This window comes from Mastomys coucha, unplaced genomic scaffold (genome assembly GCF_008632895.1).
Source record: "Mastomys coucha isolate ucsf_1 unplaced genomic scaffold, UCSF_Mcou_1 pScaffold22, whole genome shotgun sequence".
Classification (NCBI taxonomy): Eukaryota; Metazoa; Chordata; class Mammalia; order Rodentia; family Muridae; genus Mastomys; species Mastomys coucha.
This window is the reverse complement of record NW_022196905.1, coordinates 220,827,990-220,848,058: the sequence shown is the minus strand read 5'-3', so window position 1 is coordinate 220,848,058 and position 20,069 is coordinate 220,827,990. Positions and strand designations below refer to the sequence as shown.

Below are 20,069 nucleotides of genomic sequence, written 5' to 3'. Positions count from 1 at the left end.
TTTCTTTGTTTTTGGGAGGGGAAACTGGGAATGGAGAAATTTACATGTAAATAAAGAAAATATCTAATTAAAAAAAGAAAAAAAAGTCATATCAAACAAACAAACAAACAAACAAACAAAAAAGTATGCCCTATAAAAGCTCAGTTTTATTCCCAGAGTGTCAGAACACAGTCCAAGAATGGAGTTCTGTGGGGGGAATCCTCAGGGCTTGTTTGAAAATCCCAGGTAAACAAGACATGTGTCCTGTGACCTCAGTTTCTTCAGAACACAGAATTCTCAGAATGTTTTTTCATTCTCCTCTCAGGTGCAGCAGATAGGTGTGAGCTTACTTCAGCTGTTGTCATTCATATTGCCTCTATGGAAAAAGATATTTTTACCACCAGTGGCTTGTTCTTGTGATTGGACACTTTACTCAGGTGACTCTTTTTAATCCCTCAGAGTATAAATTGTCTGATGCTCTGAATAGAGTTGGCTATTGCATAGGACTTTTTTCTGCCTCACTTTAGGCTCTGCTCTCTCAGGTTAATACTACCAACTTGAGTGGTGAACACCAGAGGATTGGTTTCTTGTCCTTTATCTTCACCTTTTGGATATTTGGCTCTTTCTTGGAACCTTCCTCCTCTTTTCCATAGGAACACATTTTCAATTGAATTGTATACTTCCTGCTGTTAGAATGAGACATTATTTTATATAGTTGTTATTCTGTTCATTGTGTTTCTTTTTCCTTTTACGTTTAAGTATCTTTTAAACGTTGGGATAAAACTTTGAGTTTTATCGAGATTCGTTCCATTAAGAGACAATACTCACACAATTCCCAAGACTGGATCCTCTTTACTTTGTTTGTGAATCTGAACACTATAGAAGAACCAATACGGTGCTGTGGAAATTTTAGACTAGCTGGCCATATCTGCAAGACATGACCTTAAAACTTTCTCAGGTGTCAATGAGATAGACAGATATACAAGTCATATAATCATATAACCTGAGAGTAAATTGTTCTAATGAACACTAGGTTTGATCTTTGCCCCAAGACTATGTGTTCCTTTGAAAATTTGTTGATTCCTATACAAGTCAGGAGAAAAATCAGTTTTATTTCTAAGTAGTCAAGTATTTTGTTTCTGAGATAAAGTGCCATACTGCCTTGGAACTTGCAATATAGCTAGTCTGGTCTTGATTTGTCGTTCACCTGTTCTGCCTCTCCAGTACTGTATTTACAAGTATGGCCCATTACAGCCAGCTTGAAATTCTCTTATTTTTCTGGTCCTATACTTAATCTTAGCACCTAAATGCAGCCAATTGTCACTTTCAAAAGTTCATTTTGTTCCTTCAGTAATATCCATCAATGCCAGTACCCTTTGAGCAGGAGTGTGTTCATTATGGCCCAAGATAATGGTGGACATAGGATCATGGCACTTCATATCTGTTTTTTGTTCTGTTGCTTGAGTGACTTAGTTGTCTTTCACAAGACTTTTCCTCTGGCTGGGTGCAACTTCTTTACACCCAGAGATTTGAGGATATTGGGATTGTCAGCCGCTTCTATTTTAATTGAATATATATACATATATATTTAATAATATGTGTATAATTGAATACATATACATACACATACACACATACATGTACACATACACATACATACACATAAATATACATACACATATGCATACATACATACACATACACATGCACATGCAAATGTACATGTATATGTTTCCCCTCCCTGGTTTGGTTTCCCTTCTCTGGATCCTCCCAGATTCATCCCCTCTCCATTCCCAATCAACTCCAAACCTATTAATTTTTGCCTTACAAAGCAAACAGACAGGCAAACAAACAAAAACACCATATATCACATTTTTAAAAACTAAAAACACAAGAAATGCACACACACACAAGACCCATAAAAACACAACTTCAAAAACCATAATATACCAAAAAAAAGACAGCTAAGACAAAAAAAATGCCCAAACCATGTAATATGAAAGAGTCTACAAAATACCACTGAGTTCATTTTGTGTTGGCCATTTATCACTTGGCGTGATGCCTCCTGTTAAGTGTAGTAAATATGCCTACTAATGGTCTTTTTGTTAGTGGGAATCAATTGCAGAAATCTTCTGGGTTAAGGGTTGGAGCCCATGTCCACTTTACATAATCCTGAACTTCTGTAAGACAGGAAGTAGAGCCTGCCAACACATAAGGACAAAACATTCAATTCTGAGTGCCACACTTGTATCCTTGTTCTGGGAAATAGAACTCATAAGGCCATCCTCTACTCAAGATCAGAAGACATAGACATCATTTTTTGACAAGTAGACTGACATGGATATTCACAAGCTGGAAGCCATTGCTTTATGTTAGCTATTTCTGGAAATTATATTTTACAAAGGGTTGTATTGTTAAAAATAAAACAAAACAAAAACAAACAAACAAACAAACAAACAACAACAACAACAACAACTTGGGATGTACTACTGTTCTTTTCAGAATCTTCCTCTGTTTTCTCCCCTAAGTAAAATCCAAATTCAGTTATAATGACTGGTGTGCTTAGTATCTCATCTACTCCCCTTTCTTGGTTCACAAATTTACTAACATAGATAGTGTCTCTGCTTATTAAACATCATTCTACGTTCTTGCCCAAGAACCCTTGAAATTGCTATTATTTTATTTTTGCCTAGAATTCTCTTATCTGAGACATGTCCACTCTCCTTTACCTCCTCCTTTGGGGCTTCAACTAAGTACCCCATTTCCATTGAGCTTTCTTTTATCACCAGTTTTCAAATTGCATGCCCAACAATAGCTCCTACCTCACACCTCTACATCTCTATTGTTAAGTCTGAAACTCAGAGGGTTAAATATGATTAGAAATACAGGACTGGCTTCCAGGCTTTTAAAAGTTAAACAATATCTGATGGTGCAAATGGCAGCAATAAAACATTCAGATACTAATTCAAAAGTGAACTAAATGCAGACAGACACATGTGTCTGTTCAGTTCATGTTGTTAACTGATACAGTACACAGAAAGTTTCGGTCTTCAAAGTTTTTCTTATGTTCATAAAAAGGAACTCTGGACTTGTATGTTTGATTTGATGGCTTATAAAAAATTATCTTCTGTTACAATGTAAACTATAGTGGAACATGTACTTTTATTATTTTCTTCATTGACACAGCTCTGTCCTTTGTTGGTTCTGGCATATGGTAGTTTCTATTAGAAGTTCAATGAATGAATGAACAAATGAATGATACATTGCTACTAAGGACTACCAACACATTAAAATAGAAAAGACTGGGCATGGTTGCCCGTACCTGGCAATTTCAGACCTCAGTAGACTGAAACAATAAGATGTTTAATTCAAGGCTAGACTGGGCTACAGTGTAAGTTTTTGTGTTTAAAAATCATTCTACAATCACCCATTCAACCAACCGATCAACCAACTGAACAACATAAACTAGTGAAAGAAAAAAGAGGTATTTTCAAAGAGAATCTATTTATTAACATCTTAGTTATCCATTAAATTGTTTGCTTCAGTTGCCAGTTCAGTAATGTTGAGTTCCTAGAATATATGGGCTGTATTCTAAATACTTGACAAGTTTTGAGTAAGCAGGAGGCATGAGACAGGAAAATTAAAGGTGCCAGGGACAGATCTTGGTTATACCTAAAACAAGAAAAGGAGATACTAATTTTGGGATCTGAAGACTATAATAAAAATAGATTATACAGTTGAAAATATTAGTCATTTGGAGTACTGGCCTATAGATCAAATTACTAAGAGCATAGCCTATAAATTATCAAGTAAAAACTTATCACTTGTGGCCAATTGTGAGACTGTTATACAGGAGTCAGGTCACATACACAATTGATTGTCAAAGAGCTGGTTACCCTGGGAGAAGAAATGTTCAGTGAAGAGTTTGGGGAAGCTTTGGTCTGTTCTGAGATCTTCAAGAAAGAAGTTTAAGCTTCACATATTTTTGCTTACATGTCAAACTTGTACTGCCTGTTATCTTCTGAAACACTTTTCTGTCTACACAATGCCTATCTTCACATGTCTGTCTTTAAAAAGCCACTTCCTGTATTAAGGTTTCTATGCAAAATCAAACTTTATCCCAGTCTCCTGTCTTGCTCCTAGAAATTTATCTGCATTCTACCTTTGTGAATTCACCAAGTAATTTCAGTACTGGTAGGTGGAGGAAGAAGGATGCTAAGTTCAAGGTCAGCCTGGGCTACCTTGCTAAGACCTTGTGTCCAAAAGCCATCCATCCATCCAACCAACCAACTGCCCAATCAATCAAACAACCAGTCAGCCAATTTAACGAATAATTGATTTATTAATGTATATTATTTATTTGCTGGATTGTTTGATTCAGAATTATATGTATGGAAAAAAGCTTTAGTAATACTAAGTTTAATAGAAACATATTCATGAAGCTTCTCAGGCATGGAAAATACTCAGAGCTGCAGTAATGGAGTCAGAAGGCCTGACATTAGGGAAACAGTGACTCCTTGTATGCCTGCCACCTTGCCGGAAAGATTATGAAGCTTTACAAATGTTATTTGTGTTGCCTCTAAGCCACCCCTTGTGTTGAGAGTAAAGAAAACTAAGTGTCCAAGAAAACGTATTTAGCTAGTTTTGATCAGTATAAATTACCCCTGGTCAGATCATATGGCTTTTAAGAAATCCCAGAGAACTACTTATTTTTAGGATCAGGAAGTGAACTAAAATCTCCTATGAGCATAATTTGACCCAAGATGCAGGCAGAACATTTGGATTCATTATTAGAAATGTGAATGTTTTAGAATATAGAATAGATAATAGAACCAACCCAGGGCTGTTTAATATTTTTTTGCCACTTTTTTATTATAGAGTGGGTAAATTTGCAACTACAAAGAAATGCTTTCATAAATGATAGAAAATTGAAATATGGCAAACCCTAATTTCTAAATTCATTCAAACAGGCCTCTTTTTGTTTTCTTCATTCTCGTTGCCAAGTATTTTAGAAACAATTCGACAGAAGAGGGTAAGGGAAGTTCGCAAAGCTAGGTATGCCGGTGACATGCAATTTATCTACTGCCTCTTCTCATAAGAATATAAAAGAGCAAATATATCATCATATAATTATAATGTCACTGTGTGAGTCCATTGATGATTTACAAATCTATATTTTCTAGTTTTAGATATTAGCTCTTGTAAAGCGATGCCCTAGAGGTTGCTTGTGAAGAAACATGAGATATAATTTTGCTGAGGTCTTGTTAGATTTGCCATGAATGTGCTTATCTTAGTAACCTTGTCCTTTCTTAACCCCAGCCACTGTTATTTACCAACTAGGTCTTCTAAGCCATGGATTTTATTTCTGAAAGGCTAGTATCAGGGCAGTTCTGCTGAACAATAGTGCCTGTTTACTGATCGCCCTCTTTGTGCATGGTTCTCTGCCAAGGCGTGTGAGAGATAGACAAAAGTAATCATCTCCAGAGATGTATTATCTAATGGGGTAGTTAATAGCTGTCTATCTACCACATTGAGTACACTTGGTGTAGAATGACTGACTTTAGTTGCATGGTTTTCCTTCACAGACAGGCATCAGTTCATGCTGCCCTTGTTAAGAATGTACTGGTTCATCCAGCTCTCCTTCTCCTGTGTGTCTGGCTTTTATTCATGACACAAATGACTCAAATAGCCTGTTCAGTGCTGTCAGTTAGAGGGTGATAGAAATGAGGTTTGAACTTGGGTCTCCCTTTAGATTCTGCATTTTTCACGTGAAAACTATTATTTGCTAGTAGTTCTCATTGGTAATAATCAGTAGCAAGTATAAAAATGTAAGTAAAAGAATTTAAGATTCCATAATTTATAGATGAAAGCTGTGTAAAAGAAAAAATTACTAAAACATACTAAAGTTCAGCAAGTTTACCAGAGAGATGTGAAATTATGATATTTTTCAATAGAAAATTATCATTAGCTAGCAAAATACATTAGTAAAACAGATCTTACAACCTCCCCCAGCAGAGACAACAATTCTCCATGACAAATTGTGGTTTGAGGACTGAATAGATGACTCAGAACAACAGCAACAAAAAACCTGTAAGTACATTCTTAGTAATGCTAAATAAGTAAATAAGTAAATAAATAAATAAACAAAGAAGGCTAGTGTCAGGCTCCAAAGGGGTGAGGATGAATGTGACCTTCAAAACTGGAGAACTGTGTGCATAAAAAAGAATAGTAACTATTGGATTTAATACAGAAATGTGAAGAAATGTTCTTGGAACCTGATGAGGGTAGAACAACCTTAAGGAAGTGCTGAAGACAGTGATAAGAGCGTGTGTAGACAGGATACTTATGGTGTGCCAGATAGTGCAAAAAGGAGGGGATAGTGCTGTTAGCAAAAGTGTCAAGGAGGAAGTGGGATAACTGAGCTACTGTGGGTTAAAATAAGGAGACTTATTCTGGAGCAGTGGCTGGTTCTGATCTGTAAGCTTGCTGTTTGCAAACAGTAGATTGAATTCACAGCAGTGTAATAGCATTTTGAATCATAGTGTTGATGCTGTAGGCCAGCTAATTCTAAGATGTAAAACAGCAACTCAAAATCTACTAATAACTACACTTTTATATATAATCAATCCATGTGGAGTTTCAAGACTACCCATCAGAATCCTACTTAATTAAGACAAGTTGCCTTCATCTTGAAACTGAAGTTAGTGTGGGCAACTTGCATAATGCTCACATATTCTTGGTAGCCCAGTAAATTCCTAGTGGATAACTAAGGTGTGTTGGGGAAGGGGTGTTGCATGTAGCTTTCCCTACCTCGCCTAAGCTCTGGGAATGTACCACGTTACCAGCCCCCACCCAGTTTCCCTTGAATCCATGGATAAAAGACAGGTTGCTCATTTCAACCTGCCTTTTGGCACAATTGCTGGGCACTACTCTCTTCCACCTGGAAAAGCGTGCCCTTATTAATATTCTTACCTCCACACCTCCCACCTTCCACAAACTTTAGTGGCTCAGTTACATCTAGTCCCTGCTAAACACCCCTGCCCACCTGCCTATGGGAGCAGCCACAGACTGCTGCTCCTCTCAGGACCTCACATGGTTGCTTAGCTTTTCTTTCTCCAAAGCCTGGCCAGTTCTCCTCCTACCTTGAACCTGTCTCTTTTCCTCCAGGGACCTGGACATTCTGACTATTCCTTCCCTTCTCCAATCCCCCAGCAATTGGCTCATAGCTTCTTTACTGACAGATCAAGAACCAATTGGGGAACAGGACTTTAGCATCAGAAATGGCCCTACAGAGGATCCCAAAACTTTATCTCACTGTGTAAATCTAGACAATACATCTAATTTCAATGTGTTTTCTCTTCTGAGAAAATAAGATGATTAGACCAAAGTCTGGGGCTGCTAAATCTGCTATTCTGAAGAAAGAAAAGACTTGGCAATATATGCTGTTTGTAGTCAACTTGACCTTTAATATGGTACTTCAACACTGAATTAGAGTCACCTCCAATGTAATTTCTGTATTTCAAAGATAAGTTGTCTAAGGTCATGAAGCTATTTGAAGACAGAACTAAAATATGTGTTCATGTTTCTTGGCTTCCCATCTCCTTCACAGTTCTGATAAAGTTGATGAAGATTCAGATTTTATCAAAAACCCTTCAGCTTCAGTGTGATACAAGCTATTATTGTTTTAGTAATTTAATGGGAGCATGGTAGCACGTATGAGAATATAATAGAAGATGGTTAATCCTTCACTGTTGTTCAGATGACAATCCAAAGACAGAGATTCTGCCTTTGTAGAAACAAATTCTTGTTAGCAAATGTGAGGGGTATACTGAATGCTACTCACCTAGAAGGCGATGGCCTATGCCTGCATGGAGGTGGTTTGTGTTCTATTTTTACATGGGATATGTATTCTATAAGACCGTGTTATACTTTTTATTGTTGGTGTTAATACAATAAACAGTGCAGGGGGAAAAGTAAGAACAATTTACTTTGATTCACAGTTTAGGTTAAAGTTCATAATTGGATAGCTGTCGTTTCTCTCAGCCTGTAGTGAGGCAGTGCATGATAGAAACAAGTCAGAGAGCAAAGGTCTAAATCAGGGTGCTAGGGGGCAGCATAATATAACAGGAAGAGGTCAATTCATCTTTCCAAGGCATTCCCTCAATCACTTACTTCCCCTAACTAGGAACCAGCTCTACCACTGCACAGCCTATTCAAACATTGATAGCAATAGAATAACCTATTTCTAATGCCAGGACCTCCATGCTGCAAGTACTTCCCCCACACTCTGCCTCCAAAAACCGTTTGCACAGGGGACCCCACCTGGATCATAATGAGCCTTTTAGGATACTTTAAGTCCTGAGTTATAGCAAAGCCTTTTAAGGTGTCTTTGTTCTCAACATGTGTGTATTAAAAAATCTGCTTTTCAGTAATTTAGTAATGTAGAATGACAGCCTTCCATATGTAGAGATTGTCCTGATACAAGATGCAAGTTATCGATGTCTATCTGCCAGATCCTTCAGAACTCAACACATCGAATCTTAAGAGCATAGCAAGCTCCATCCCATGATCCCACAAGGGATCAAGCATTTGCTGTTGTCTAGGAAACCCACCTTCTTGATACCGAACCTGAAAGGATGACAGAGGTGATATAAATCAGAGAAAAAAAATTAAAAATTAACACAGTAAAAATGATCATCCTTAGTAGTGGTTTGATGGATACTACTTTACCAGTGTAATCGTTGGCCTTCTGATAACTATTTAAATGAGTAGTAGTTGATGAGGTCAATGGAAAGAAGATATAATTATAAATTAAGTCCATTGTCTTGTGGCCAGGGCTTTAGTGGCTCTCCCCGAAATAATTACATATAACCCCTATAGAAGAAAGAAGATGGCAACTGAAGACATTCATTGCCCAGGAGCTCTGAAGTTTGTTATGGCAACGGGTAAATAACAGATTAGAAAGAGCCAGGATCTTAGCATGTCAGCAAGCTGTTGGATTGCTTCGAGAAGCTTTCTTTCCTTGTCAGGAAAGTCTCGTCAAGCAATGCTGTAGACAAATGATGCCTGGGATCATTCCAGGAGTCTGTTGCTACTCTGTTGATTGACGTTATACAGTGTAAACCACTCTCTATGTTGCCCAAAAGGCCAAATATTCAAAATAAGTGATGTCTGAGGTCTCATCAGCAATAAATAATTAAAGCAAAGGAGAATGGCAGTCAGTGAAGGTGAGACTATCTATAGACAGACTAGACCCCAAGGGATTTTGTGGTCAAAAGTATACCAGTATTCAACAAAATAACTACTTTGTCCTAGTTCGGTTTATTTGATGGCATTACTCCTGGGGACTGTGGCAATCATGCTGCTAGCTTCTGCAGGAGGCAATAGAGATATTTGAATCTGGTCACTTGCCAGAAGGAGTTGAGCTGTGTCATTAGGCTGTCGCGTCTTCTGACGGGATGTTATCAGCAGGTGATAGCAGGTGCGCGTCATTACAGTTGTCATGCAATATTTCCCGAGACAAACAGACAGGGTGTGTCTTCTATGCTGGTGCTGGTGCCGAGTGATCACGCTGAGATTAGAATCAGCGTGACTGCTATAAATCATAGCATACACTCTAATAGTTAAACAATTGTCTCTAGTGGCAGCACTGGAAAATGGTTTTGTGATGATTTGCTGACTTTTATAATGAATTATAAATGACATTTTATAAGAATCTTTTTATCTAAATACCACAAGGAGTCAAAAAGCAGACTCTTTATTTCACATACACACCTGGGGGGACCGTTGTGTTTATTACATTTCCCTGGACTGGAGGGAGGTAGTTGATTTTTAACAGCCAATCCCCAAAGTTCAGGAAACAGTTTTCCATTTCTAGGTTCTCCAATGAATGCACAACATGCACAAATTCTTTTATCACATAAAGATAACATGGAGAAGGAATGAAGGAATGCAGAAGTGACCACTATTAAAGTCAAGCCTAGCTAGACTATTTTGGAGCTGTAACCTACAAATAAACAAGATATGGATTGGCCTACGGGATAGAAATGAGCCAAAGACTACAGAGCTTCTTCCTGCCCCCACCATCACTTTCTATCAACATGGCCTGATTCTTCTAACATCTTCTCCACTCTCATTCTTCTACCTCTGCAGTCCCTATGTTATTTGAAACTTATCTCGAATTCTCAACCTTTGAAAACCTTACCCTTCTGTTCTGCTGTGTGGCTTTGCCCATCTCCTCATGATCTTTGACAGATTTTTTTTTTTTTTAATTTTAAAACCCTATCTAGAGGTGTGTCATCTCAAGTAGACCATCATCATCTCAGGTACAAATCTACTGGCTCCCGTTCTTAGAGCTGATAAATAGTATATGTCAAAATCAATGAACCACTAGTAGCAGTAAAAATCAAATATAAACATAAAATTATAATTTAATTCCAACAGTAGTTTTGAGTCTTCTCTGTGTGCCCTGCCCCATTTTACACAGCTCATATGCATGAGCCTCTGAATTGCACAATCATCCTGTGAGGATATTACCGCTTTTGCAATTCCACGGGTGAAAATATTTTGAGTTAACTCACGCATGCTGTGGTATTGCTAGCTAGTCGCTAAGTCATGTTTCAAAATTGCATGTTCCTCAACTTTTCAGCATCAAAGATGTGGTTGGCTCTGGTGAGGAAGTGGATTTCTGGTTTGTTCTCTTTTACTTCTTTCCTCTCAGATGGTCACGTAGGGCTTGTGGTTTTTGTGTACAGCTTGACAGCACAGCTCTGGATGTTTTCAAGATGTGGATCACTAGGTTAGGAACAGGAAAACCAGGCACAGAAAATACATTCAAAGAAAGGAATTCACCATTTCTAGAGTTTGTTTTCTAACAAAAACAAAGCAAAGGATCTTAACTTGGTTACTGCATTAGGAGTGGTGGTAATTCAGTTAAACGTATTTCTCATCTCCTTTGAATGAGACATGGTGTTAGGTTTCCAGGGTGCTAAGTACATGGTCATGGTTTTACCAAGCACCACCTAGCCTAAGTCCCTTTATACAAGATAACATAGATATAGTTCATAGTTGCTTGATTAATGAGTAATAAAAGCGAGTAAATCTCCCCTGTCTAATACTTTTAACATTTGCTATTATTTTCACATACTTAATGCTTGAATTCATAGATGCATTCAAATTACAATTTTTTTTTTTTTTTTTTTTTTTTTTTTAGTTTTTCAAGACAGGGTTTCTCTGTGTAGCCCTGGCTGTCCTGGAACTCACTCTGTAGACCAGGCTGGCCTCGAACTCAGAAATCCACCTGCCTCTGCCTCCCAAGTGCTGGGATTAAAGGTGTGCGCCACCACCGCCCGGCTTCAAATTACAATTTTAAACTTCAAAAGCTACAAGGTGTTTTCCATGCCTTTTATTTAGGGGAGCGTGCTGTTTATTTCTCCCTATTTTTAACTTTTATTACTTTCTCTAATTTTTCTGTAGGAACAACTTTGTGACTATATTTACTTATCCAGTCTTACACTGAGAGTCTAATGCCCACATTCCCTAATTAAAGCCAGACCCGTGGATCAGTCAGAAAGCACTACAGTCCATGTAGCATGCTTTCTAGCTTCCTTCCGATTCTAACTGCTTCAAGCTGGTGACTGAGGATACAGTAGAGGGCTAAGAGGCTGAATTTCTCCTGGACCAGCTAAGAAGGACTGAAGAGGACTTCTAGGTGGGGGGGACCTTGGTTATGGTTGCTCCTGGAGTGGTGTAAGTTCTCCTTAACAGTGATTCTGCACTGGCCTAGAGTGGGTGGCAGGCCCAACTTCTCACTTTCAATTCCGTTTCTTGGTCTTGTAGCTCATCAGATCTGAATATGATAGTTTCCTTGGGCTTCTTAGACTTTTTTGTCAACTTGACAGAAGCCAGGATCATCTGGAAAGGGGAACCCCTATTGAGAAAATACCCCACCAAATTCTCCATAGGGTCATCTTCTTGATTAATGATTGATATGGAAGTTCTACGCCACTGTGGGTGGTGCCATCCCTGGGCAGCTAGTCTGAATGGTATAAAAGAGCCAGCTGATATGGAGGACAGGCCAGTAAACAGTTTTCCTCCATGGCCCCTCTTAAATCCTTTCCAATCTAAGTTTCTTTTGCACATGGTATGTATCACAGCAACAGGAACCACATCAGGACATCAGTGAGAACACCCAGGATTTCGGTGAGAAGCAATAGAAGCAAAGCCTTCAATTTTTTTCTGTTATTTTATTCCTCTCTACAGGTATATTCAAGGGAAAATCAATTTTCCTGGCTGGTGGGGATGTGGTATAATTTGTATGAGTCAGCTGTGGATATTATAATAGAATTCTAGAGACTGAGTGGTTTAAACCACTCAGTGAGTTTGTTTCTTAGAATTCTGGAGGCTGGGGATTTTAGGAATAAGAATCTACATGGTTTGTGTTCTGAAGAGAGATGACATCTGTTCCAGAGATGGCTATCATATTGCCATGTTCTTACATGGTAGTGGAGAAAAGAAAGAAGAAGGGGACAGGATGGGTGGGGAAGAGGAGGACAGGGAGAAGCAAGCGTCTTGTGAGAGCACTGCTTCTCTAGGGGGGATGTCCTTGAAGGGCCCCTCCAGGCTGCCTTCCCTTCTCCTCCCTGCCATTTACTCTTCCTTATGTGAACTAGAGATGAAGTCTTGGAGTAGGCTGATGATAGCAAATGCTAAGTAAGAGAGATCTCCTCGCTATGGATTAGTCTGAGCGCTAATATCTAAACCCTCTTACAAAAATTCACTTGGGAATTTTAGGCAACGTAATGCTGCTGCTTCTTTTTTTATTCAAAACTCTCAATATCCCAATAAAGATCAGAAGACGTTATCTAACATAATATTAAAGCTATAAATATGATATCTTTCATATCGTTAATCATTCAGAAATGTAAGAAGTTTCTTAATTATTTTAAAAGATATAAAAATATTATTTTACTCTTTTGAATAGCATAAAGTATGTACTTTTGAAAAGCAAAATACGTGGTAGACAATTTTAAGTTTCTCTAACAATGTAACTAAACCCCTTAAAAGCAGATATACTTTGTAAATGGTAATACACACACACAAACATACACAAACACACACACACACACACACACACACACACACACACCTCTAAGTACACTAGTGAAAAATCTTAGAACAGATGTCAACAACTAACCTCCATCATCTTGTGGAGATTTTGTAATTGTATATAAAGCCCACAGTTATCTTTGATATCCTATTTGCTTTGAATTATTATTAGAGTTACAGTCAACATGGACATCAATTATATTAAGGGGAACTGAAGACTTTAGGAATTAATTTTTTAAAAAACAATTCAGTTCTAGATTTTTAAGTTATCTCCACACAAGTATTTAACAGGATGAACATACTTAACCCTAACTTTGAAGAAAAGTGCCAGTACGAATTTTATCTCTTTAAGCCTTATCTTTTGCTTCTACAGAATCCACTTTGACACATGACCCTCTGGCTCTTCAAAGCAATGTCTCTTCATGGCCCATGCTGGTGAGGTCCTTCAGAGCACAGAAGCCCATGTCAGCAGATAACCAGCCTACAGGAGGACAAGTAAGCAAACTTTCAGAATTGTATCATGCAACAATGTAGTAATCATGCAATGTAATGTGACAAACAATAAATAGGCCATGACAAGCAAGGTACCATTGTTTACACTCAAGGTTTAAGAAACTGAGCATATTGATGGAGAAGGAAATGCCAGACTTTACAATCATTTGAGAGGACAGAGAGTATGGCATATAACAGAGGTGGTTGTTTCCTTTTACCTGGAGTCAGGTCAGAAATATTTTAGGCCATTGATTTGGAAGTTCTCTGTCCAGACTAGTCATCCTCTATCACATGGGTTGGTAGGAACCTTGGTCATTGGTGAGCATGAGTGTCCCCAGTAGAGTTTCATTTCCACACCAGGTGGTTCTGGCACCTATGTCGAATAAATTCTGTCCCTCACTTTCTGCTCTGTTCCTTGGTAATCCGAAGGGATGGGATACTTCATGCTTCACACAAAATTACAAGATCCTTTTCTTCAGTGAGTATTTTAAGGCAAATAGATTAGAAAATGGCACAAGTCTGGTTGTTTGATGAATAATTTCAACATTTGCAAACTATATGAGAACACTTTCTGGACACATTTGGTGTGGGGACCTAAAAAAATAAAAAGCAAAGCAAAACCAAACCAAACCAAACCAAGGTGACCAACCAGCAACCAAACAAACACCCAGAAAACTAAGCTCTGACATCTAATTGGTAAATGCATATCTTTCATTGTTATTCTCAGTTGTAATTTCTGTGTGAACATAATTCTGTAGTGTGTGGTCAGATCAAGATTGACAGTGGAAAAGTTAAGGGAGGTTATAGACTGAACAGAGTTATTAGAAGAATAACTTTACAAGAATACAGAAGATGAAGGTAATTTCTGTCTTCTTAAGTCATTTTTGCTGTTGGAAAATTATAAAGATAACAAAAACTGAAAGAAAAAGTGTGAAGAACATGTCTTGGGCACTGATTAATTGTATACAGAAATTTACTCAGTGACCTCCCAGGCTTTTGTGAAAGGAAGCTGGTTCCTAGAAATCTTGTGGCAAATTCTCTGAACTCAAGAATCAATTTGTGCTTAGTGTTTCACACACACACACACACACACACACACACACACACACACTTAGGGATTGTTGTCATGGGCTCAAGGAAGAGACAGGGAAGTGTCCTAGATGTTGAAGTTATAGAAGTTAGGGCATTTTTAGCAAAAACACAGTAGCTCTAAATTACCCTGTCACTGTGAGATAGTGATAAAAAATAAATAGCCATCATATTTTTAAAAATTCCACATGATAAACTGTAGGACTAACAAACTATTGTGGCAGCGTTTTCTTTGATTCAAAGTGCATCTGAAGAATGTAGAATCTTAAACAGGAAATGCTCGACCCTGTAGTAACCAGTAACAAATAAGGCTCCTGAAGACATAAGAAAACTGTCACATGCTTTATGAATTTTTTCAACTCTTCTAGATTCCCTAAATGATTTCAATCTGGCTTCTTTTGTTCGAATGCTTGAAACCAGGTCATCCAACTGGCTATAGAAGAATGGCCAGTGCTAGCCTTTCCAGGGGATGTGAGAGAAGGTTGGAAATTTAGGCTGAGTAGAATGAGAACCTTCAAGAATCTTTTTTAATTTGCATCTAAAACACAGGTGATTAAGTAAGAATTTCACTTAGTGGCCCTTGCTCTTTACTGTCCTAAGGACCTAAGGAAGCACAATTTGAATAAGATATTTTTTGCTACCAAAGCAACTTTCCTTTTGGACACTCAATTGAGAATCTTCATAGGCCCTACAGTCAAGAACCCTGGGCTGCAGTGACAATTTTATTACCCCATCTCACCTGTAGCATTCTTCATGCTCTTTAATTCTTATATCCTAAAAATAAAAGTTTGTACAATGAAAATTTTGTTTATGTGGTATGTAAATACAGGGTCTGTAGACTTAGATTTTTCAAAACCTACTTTAGTAAGGGTTCTTAAATGCATCAACCTCCCTTCTAACCCACTACCCACCAGAGGTAGGTAGGAAAGGAAGATTAATAGGAAACAGAGGTTGTAGACCTATTTAGAAATAGTTATTTGGGCAATTCCAATCTTCATTGTCAGGATATCAGCAGTTCAGTCTACTAGCATAACACAAACATAAGTCATCAACAGCAGCTCGATCCAGAAGAAATCTTAAGGCTCTGACAAATGGCCCAAGTCCATTAAAGCAACAAGAAGTTGCCAGAATGTCATGAGAAGTCCTTTGGTTATTCTCTATGAAGTTACCACAAACAAAGATCAGCAACTTGATGCAAGATGAACCAATGCACCATCAGTGAAGACTAGCAAGGCAAAGCAAAGTGAACCAATGCCAGAGCCTCCTCCCACTGGCTATGGGGTCATATTTATATTCTTCTTAAACATCACCTGTCCTCTTTCATGTGTTTCCTTCAGCAAAACATCCTCTTACTTGTCGGCTTCAGCAAAACAACCTTTCACCTGTCTTTCCCAGCAAAACATCATATGATATAACTGAGTTTCCTATGGAACCAGAAATTTCTACTTGAGGGGTCTCTCCTGTATGTGTTTTCATGTTAAGCCTTCTCCTCTTGTACTTCAGCTAGTTCCACAGCCTACAGGCTCTGGTTGTCCTGATACCTGTGTTAAACTCTGTTTGGCTAAAGCTTTCAATTATATTTTTTATTATCCTTCTGATTATCAAAATAATGTGTGTTCACTATAGTAAATGTGAAGCCTAAGGAGAAGTGTGAAGTGGGAGACATATTGCCAGTTATGTAATGACTAACAGGTAATTCATTACTCGATTCCTTCTAGAGTTAGTTTTCTACACACTCTCTATAAAAAAAAAAAAAAAGAATGAAAAATTTGCTTTGCAGCTTTGTATACTTAACACCAAATCGTGGCATTTTCTCTGTGTCATTAAAGAAGTAAATATTATCCTAATGCACATAGTAACACAGTTTAAAATATATTAAACTCCATCACAGATTTCCTTAATTTGGGTAGATATTGACAATACTCAATGGAATGCATTTTTTTTCGTGTATGTCTCTCTGCATATATCTAACAGAAAAAGTTTTGGAGTTTGTGCATATTACTCAGGCTTCTCTGAAGAAACAGAACCAAAAGCATATGCTATTACACATAGGGACTTATTGAGCTGACTCAGAACATCACAGAGGCTGAGAAATCCTGCAGTGACTGCTTTTAGAGGGGAGAGCTAAATCTGCTGAGACTGGAAAAGCTAGAAGCCTCAGAATGATAGAAGGGCCAAGGGGTAGCCCTGGTCTAAGACCAGCGGCCTAGCAGAGCCTCTGGTGCAAGTCTAAGGTCAATACTTAAAGAAGCTTGAGTACTATGTCTACAGGCAACAGCAACAAATAAGTGAACTTGGCCAGGAACGGAGAGTGTGAGTGAAAGCTGGCTTCCCACTTGTACTTTTATGGTCCATTTTGCTCAAGGCCACTCCCGCTTCTTGGGATTCCTATCTCCCCTACTCATTCATCCCGGAAGCAATTTTCCCCAAATTCCCCTCCACAGACGTCGCCTGAGGTATGGATTACCAGTTTTCTGGGCATCTTTTCAATTCAGCCAAGCTGACAGCCAGAGTAGCCATCACAGACAACAGAACTTATGGGTATTATTATAGAAAATATGTGAACACTGATTTGAACATCTCTGTGAATCTTCCTAACATTGCCACATCACCAATGCTGACATTCCAGGAACTCTTCTGGTTCCATATCAAAGACGGCAACAGTTGGTGCCAAATATAAATATCTTTCTGGAAGCTGTAGGCATAATTGTTTTATGCACTGCATAAAAGTTATCCTTGTGTTATTTAATGCTGATTTCTCTGCCCTCATATCTTGTTTCAATCCAGATATGGCTTTGCTATATTTATTCATAAAAACTCCTGTCTCAAGTTTGTATAAACATTGTTCCCCATTCATTTTCTGCCTTACCAATAAAAGCCAATGAGTCAATACAGAGCTTTAGAGAGAATAAGGTGGCATTTCTGATTCTAGGAGGGGTGGAGAAAGAACCAGAAAGTGAGGGAGGGAAACTTGGGGAGAGGTTGACAAAAATATCAGGAGAAGAGCACTGAATCAAAAAGGACAAAGAAATGCAAAGTGGGAATGTTGTCTGGGAGGAAGCCTGACTAGTCGGGAGGCTTAGAATGGAGCAATGATTGCTCAGTATTTGGCTCAAGGCAATTTTAATAAATCTTAGTCTCTTTGTACGGTTATTGGGAAATTAGCAAAGGTAAGGAAATACAGTTGTTTTGATTATTTTTCTACTTGAATTTATATTAAAATAAGCCATTTTTCCAGGAAACCATACAGAGAATAAAGAGGTTGGAATTGGTGGCAGGGACTGGGGTAGGGCATGAATAATTCTATAGCAAATCTCGAGGAATATAAAAGATACTGTGAAATCCAAATTATGGCCTTTGTAGGCCAAGCAACTGAAGTTAACAATCTTTGTGTGGGAACCTCCCCTGGGATAGAAAGAATAGAGGGGCATGGGGGAAACCCACTGGTAACAATGAACCACCGTCAACAGAGTATTCTGAGGGCAACGTGCCCTGCTGATTGAGAAGTTAATCCAAGCAGCAACACTTGCTGGAAGAAGCAGTACAGATTGTGCATGGTCTGGGCATCCCAGAGCTCACTTACAAACAAAGGCACGGGAAGGAAATGGCATGTCTCTTGGTGGCATTGTCTCACAATGAAGCTGGAGTTGACAGAACTGGTACCCAAGTGCCAGTGAACATCACCACATCCATACAAACAGGCAGATTCAGGCACCTGTCTGAATTGTTTCCTTTTTCCCATGGAACCTTAAAACGCTGCTGCTCGGTTCTGACTCACGAGGCAGAAGTTACCAGAACTTTCCTCCCCTTTCTTTGTCTATAAGTAACTCCTTACAATGCAACTTGCTTGGCGCCCTGCACTGGAAATGTTCACTCTGCAGCCCTTCCATGAACTGAATTTCCTGTTTCCTCTCATTTCCCAGTTTAAAATCTCCAGCTTCTGTAAACACTCTCATGTTTGAAGATGACATCATGTTGTCTTTATTGCTCTTCTGATACCTCTTGGGAGGGCTATGCTGTTCCACAGACTAGTTAAACTTATGTTGCTTCATTTTCGAGAAATTGAAAAGTTCTGATGTCATTTTTTTCCTTGCTTTTTTTCACAGCCAGGATTTGTGTCTATTTAATTTTGTAATAGCATTCTTGATGACACAACATGTACTTAATTTGGGTAATGTTCCAGGAGGGCTTGGACATGGTGTGAATTGTGTCACTGCTGATGAGCTGTGCCATTGTTGGATGCCGTGTACCACATGAATCAGCTGGATCAATGTTAGGAATTAGTTCTAGACCTATTCCACATGTGCTGAAATTTTCTACTTTCTGTTACATTGGATTTTAAAAGAAATGTTCATGGTGATAGTGCATTTGACTCCTTCCTTTTTCTACCTTAAAGCTGTGAGTTTTAAAACACATACTTTGTACTGTGTTGCTTTCCCTGATAAAATGGTCTTCTCAAACCAATGAAATGCTATACCATCTTCCAAATAAGGCTATTTGAGTTAATGTTGGTTCATATTAATGTTGTGGTGGATAACCTAGCTTATTCATTTATGAACATAGTTTTAAAACACGTTAATGTATTAAAAAGAACCTACATGTTCATTGAAAGAATAATATATTTGTTCAATTAAGATTTATCCTAGAAATTAAAGTTTTTTTCTAAAAATAATTCATCATATCCTAGAAACCAAAGAAAAATAATATGCAAATGTCCACAGCTGGATAAATTTAGTTGAAAAATATTCAATATTCAACACATGTTTAAAAAAATAATGATGCATTTTCTCTCCGGTGAGTTTCTGAGACTGGAGCAGCCAGCCCGGAGGTGCCTTAGGCCAGAGACCCGGGCGGGATCCACCATTTTCTCTCGGGTGAGTTTCTGAGAACTGAGCAGCCAGCCGGGAGCCACAGGCCCCACGACTCCGAGGGGAGCCTCAGGGCGGCAGGGACACGATCCTCTCAGCTTCCGAGTGACAGAGGGGGTTCAGTGTCCTCCTCTGCCCCTTCCCTGCAAGTGAAGGGCCTACCTCCAGAGAGCACATTAAGCCAGAGACCCGGGCGGGATCCGCCATTCTCTCTTGGGTGAGTTTCTGAGATCAGAACAGCTACCTTGGAGGAACAGGCCCCACGAGTCGCAGGGGACTTGCAGGGCATCAGGGACAGGACAAGCTCTAGCCAGAGACACTAAGAACATCTAACACCAAAAAGCAAAAGATGGCGAAAGGCAAACGCAAGAATCCTACCAACAGTAACCAGGTTTCATGAGAACCTAGTACTCCTACTGCAGCAAGTCCTGGATATCCCAAAACACCCGAAAAGCAAGAATTGGACCTTAAATCATATCTCACGATGCTGATAGAGGAACTTAAGAAGGACATGAATAACTCCCTTAAAGAAAT

At 38.6% G+C, this 20,069-nt stretch overlaps 1 protein-coding gene across 15 annotated transcripts in view; it reads left to right on the top strand.

The window, feature by feature from the left end:
* The window catches only part of Il15 (interleukin 15), a 75,851-nt gene that overhangs the window by 9,669 nt on the left and 46,113 nt on the right, over positions 1-20,069 (top strand). For 8 of the 15 annotated variants that reach the window (XM_031340476.1, XM_031340470.1, XM_031340475.1 and 5 more), the window contains one exon: positions 13,460-13,581. The gene's annotated coding sequence lies outside the window, so the exon portion shown is untranslated. Of the gene's footprint in view, positions 1-304; positions 417-5,991; positions 6,070-12,134; positions 12,181-13,459; positions 13,582-20,069 lie in introns of all 15 variants that reach the window. The other 7 variants (XM_031340479.1, XM_031340473.1, XM_031340472.1 and 4 more) reach the window with 3 other exon arrangements.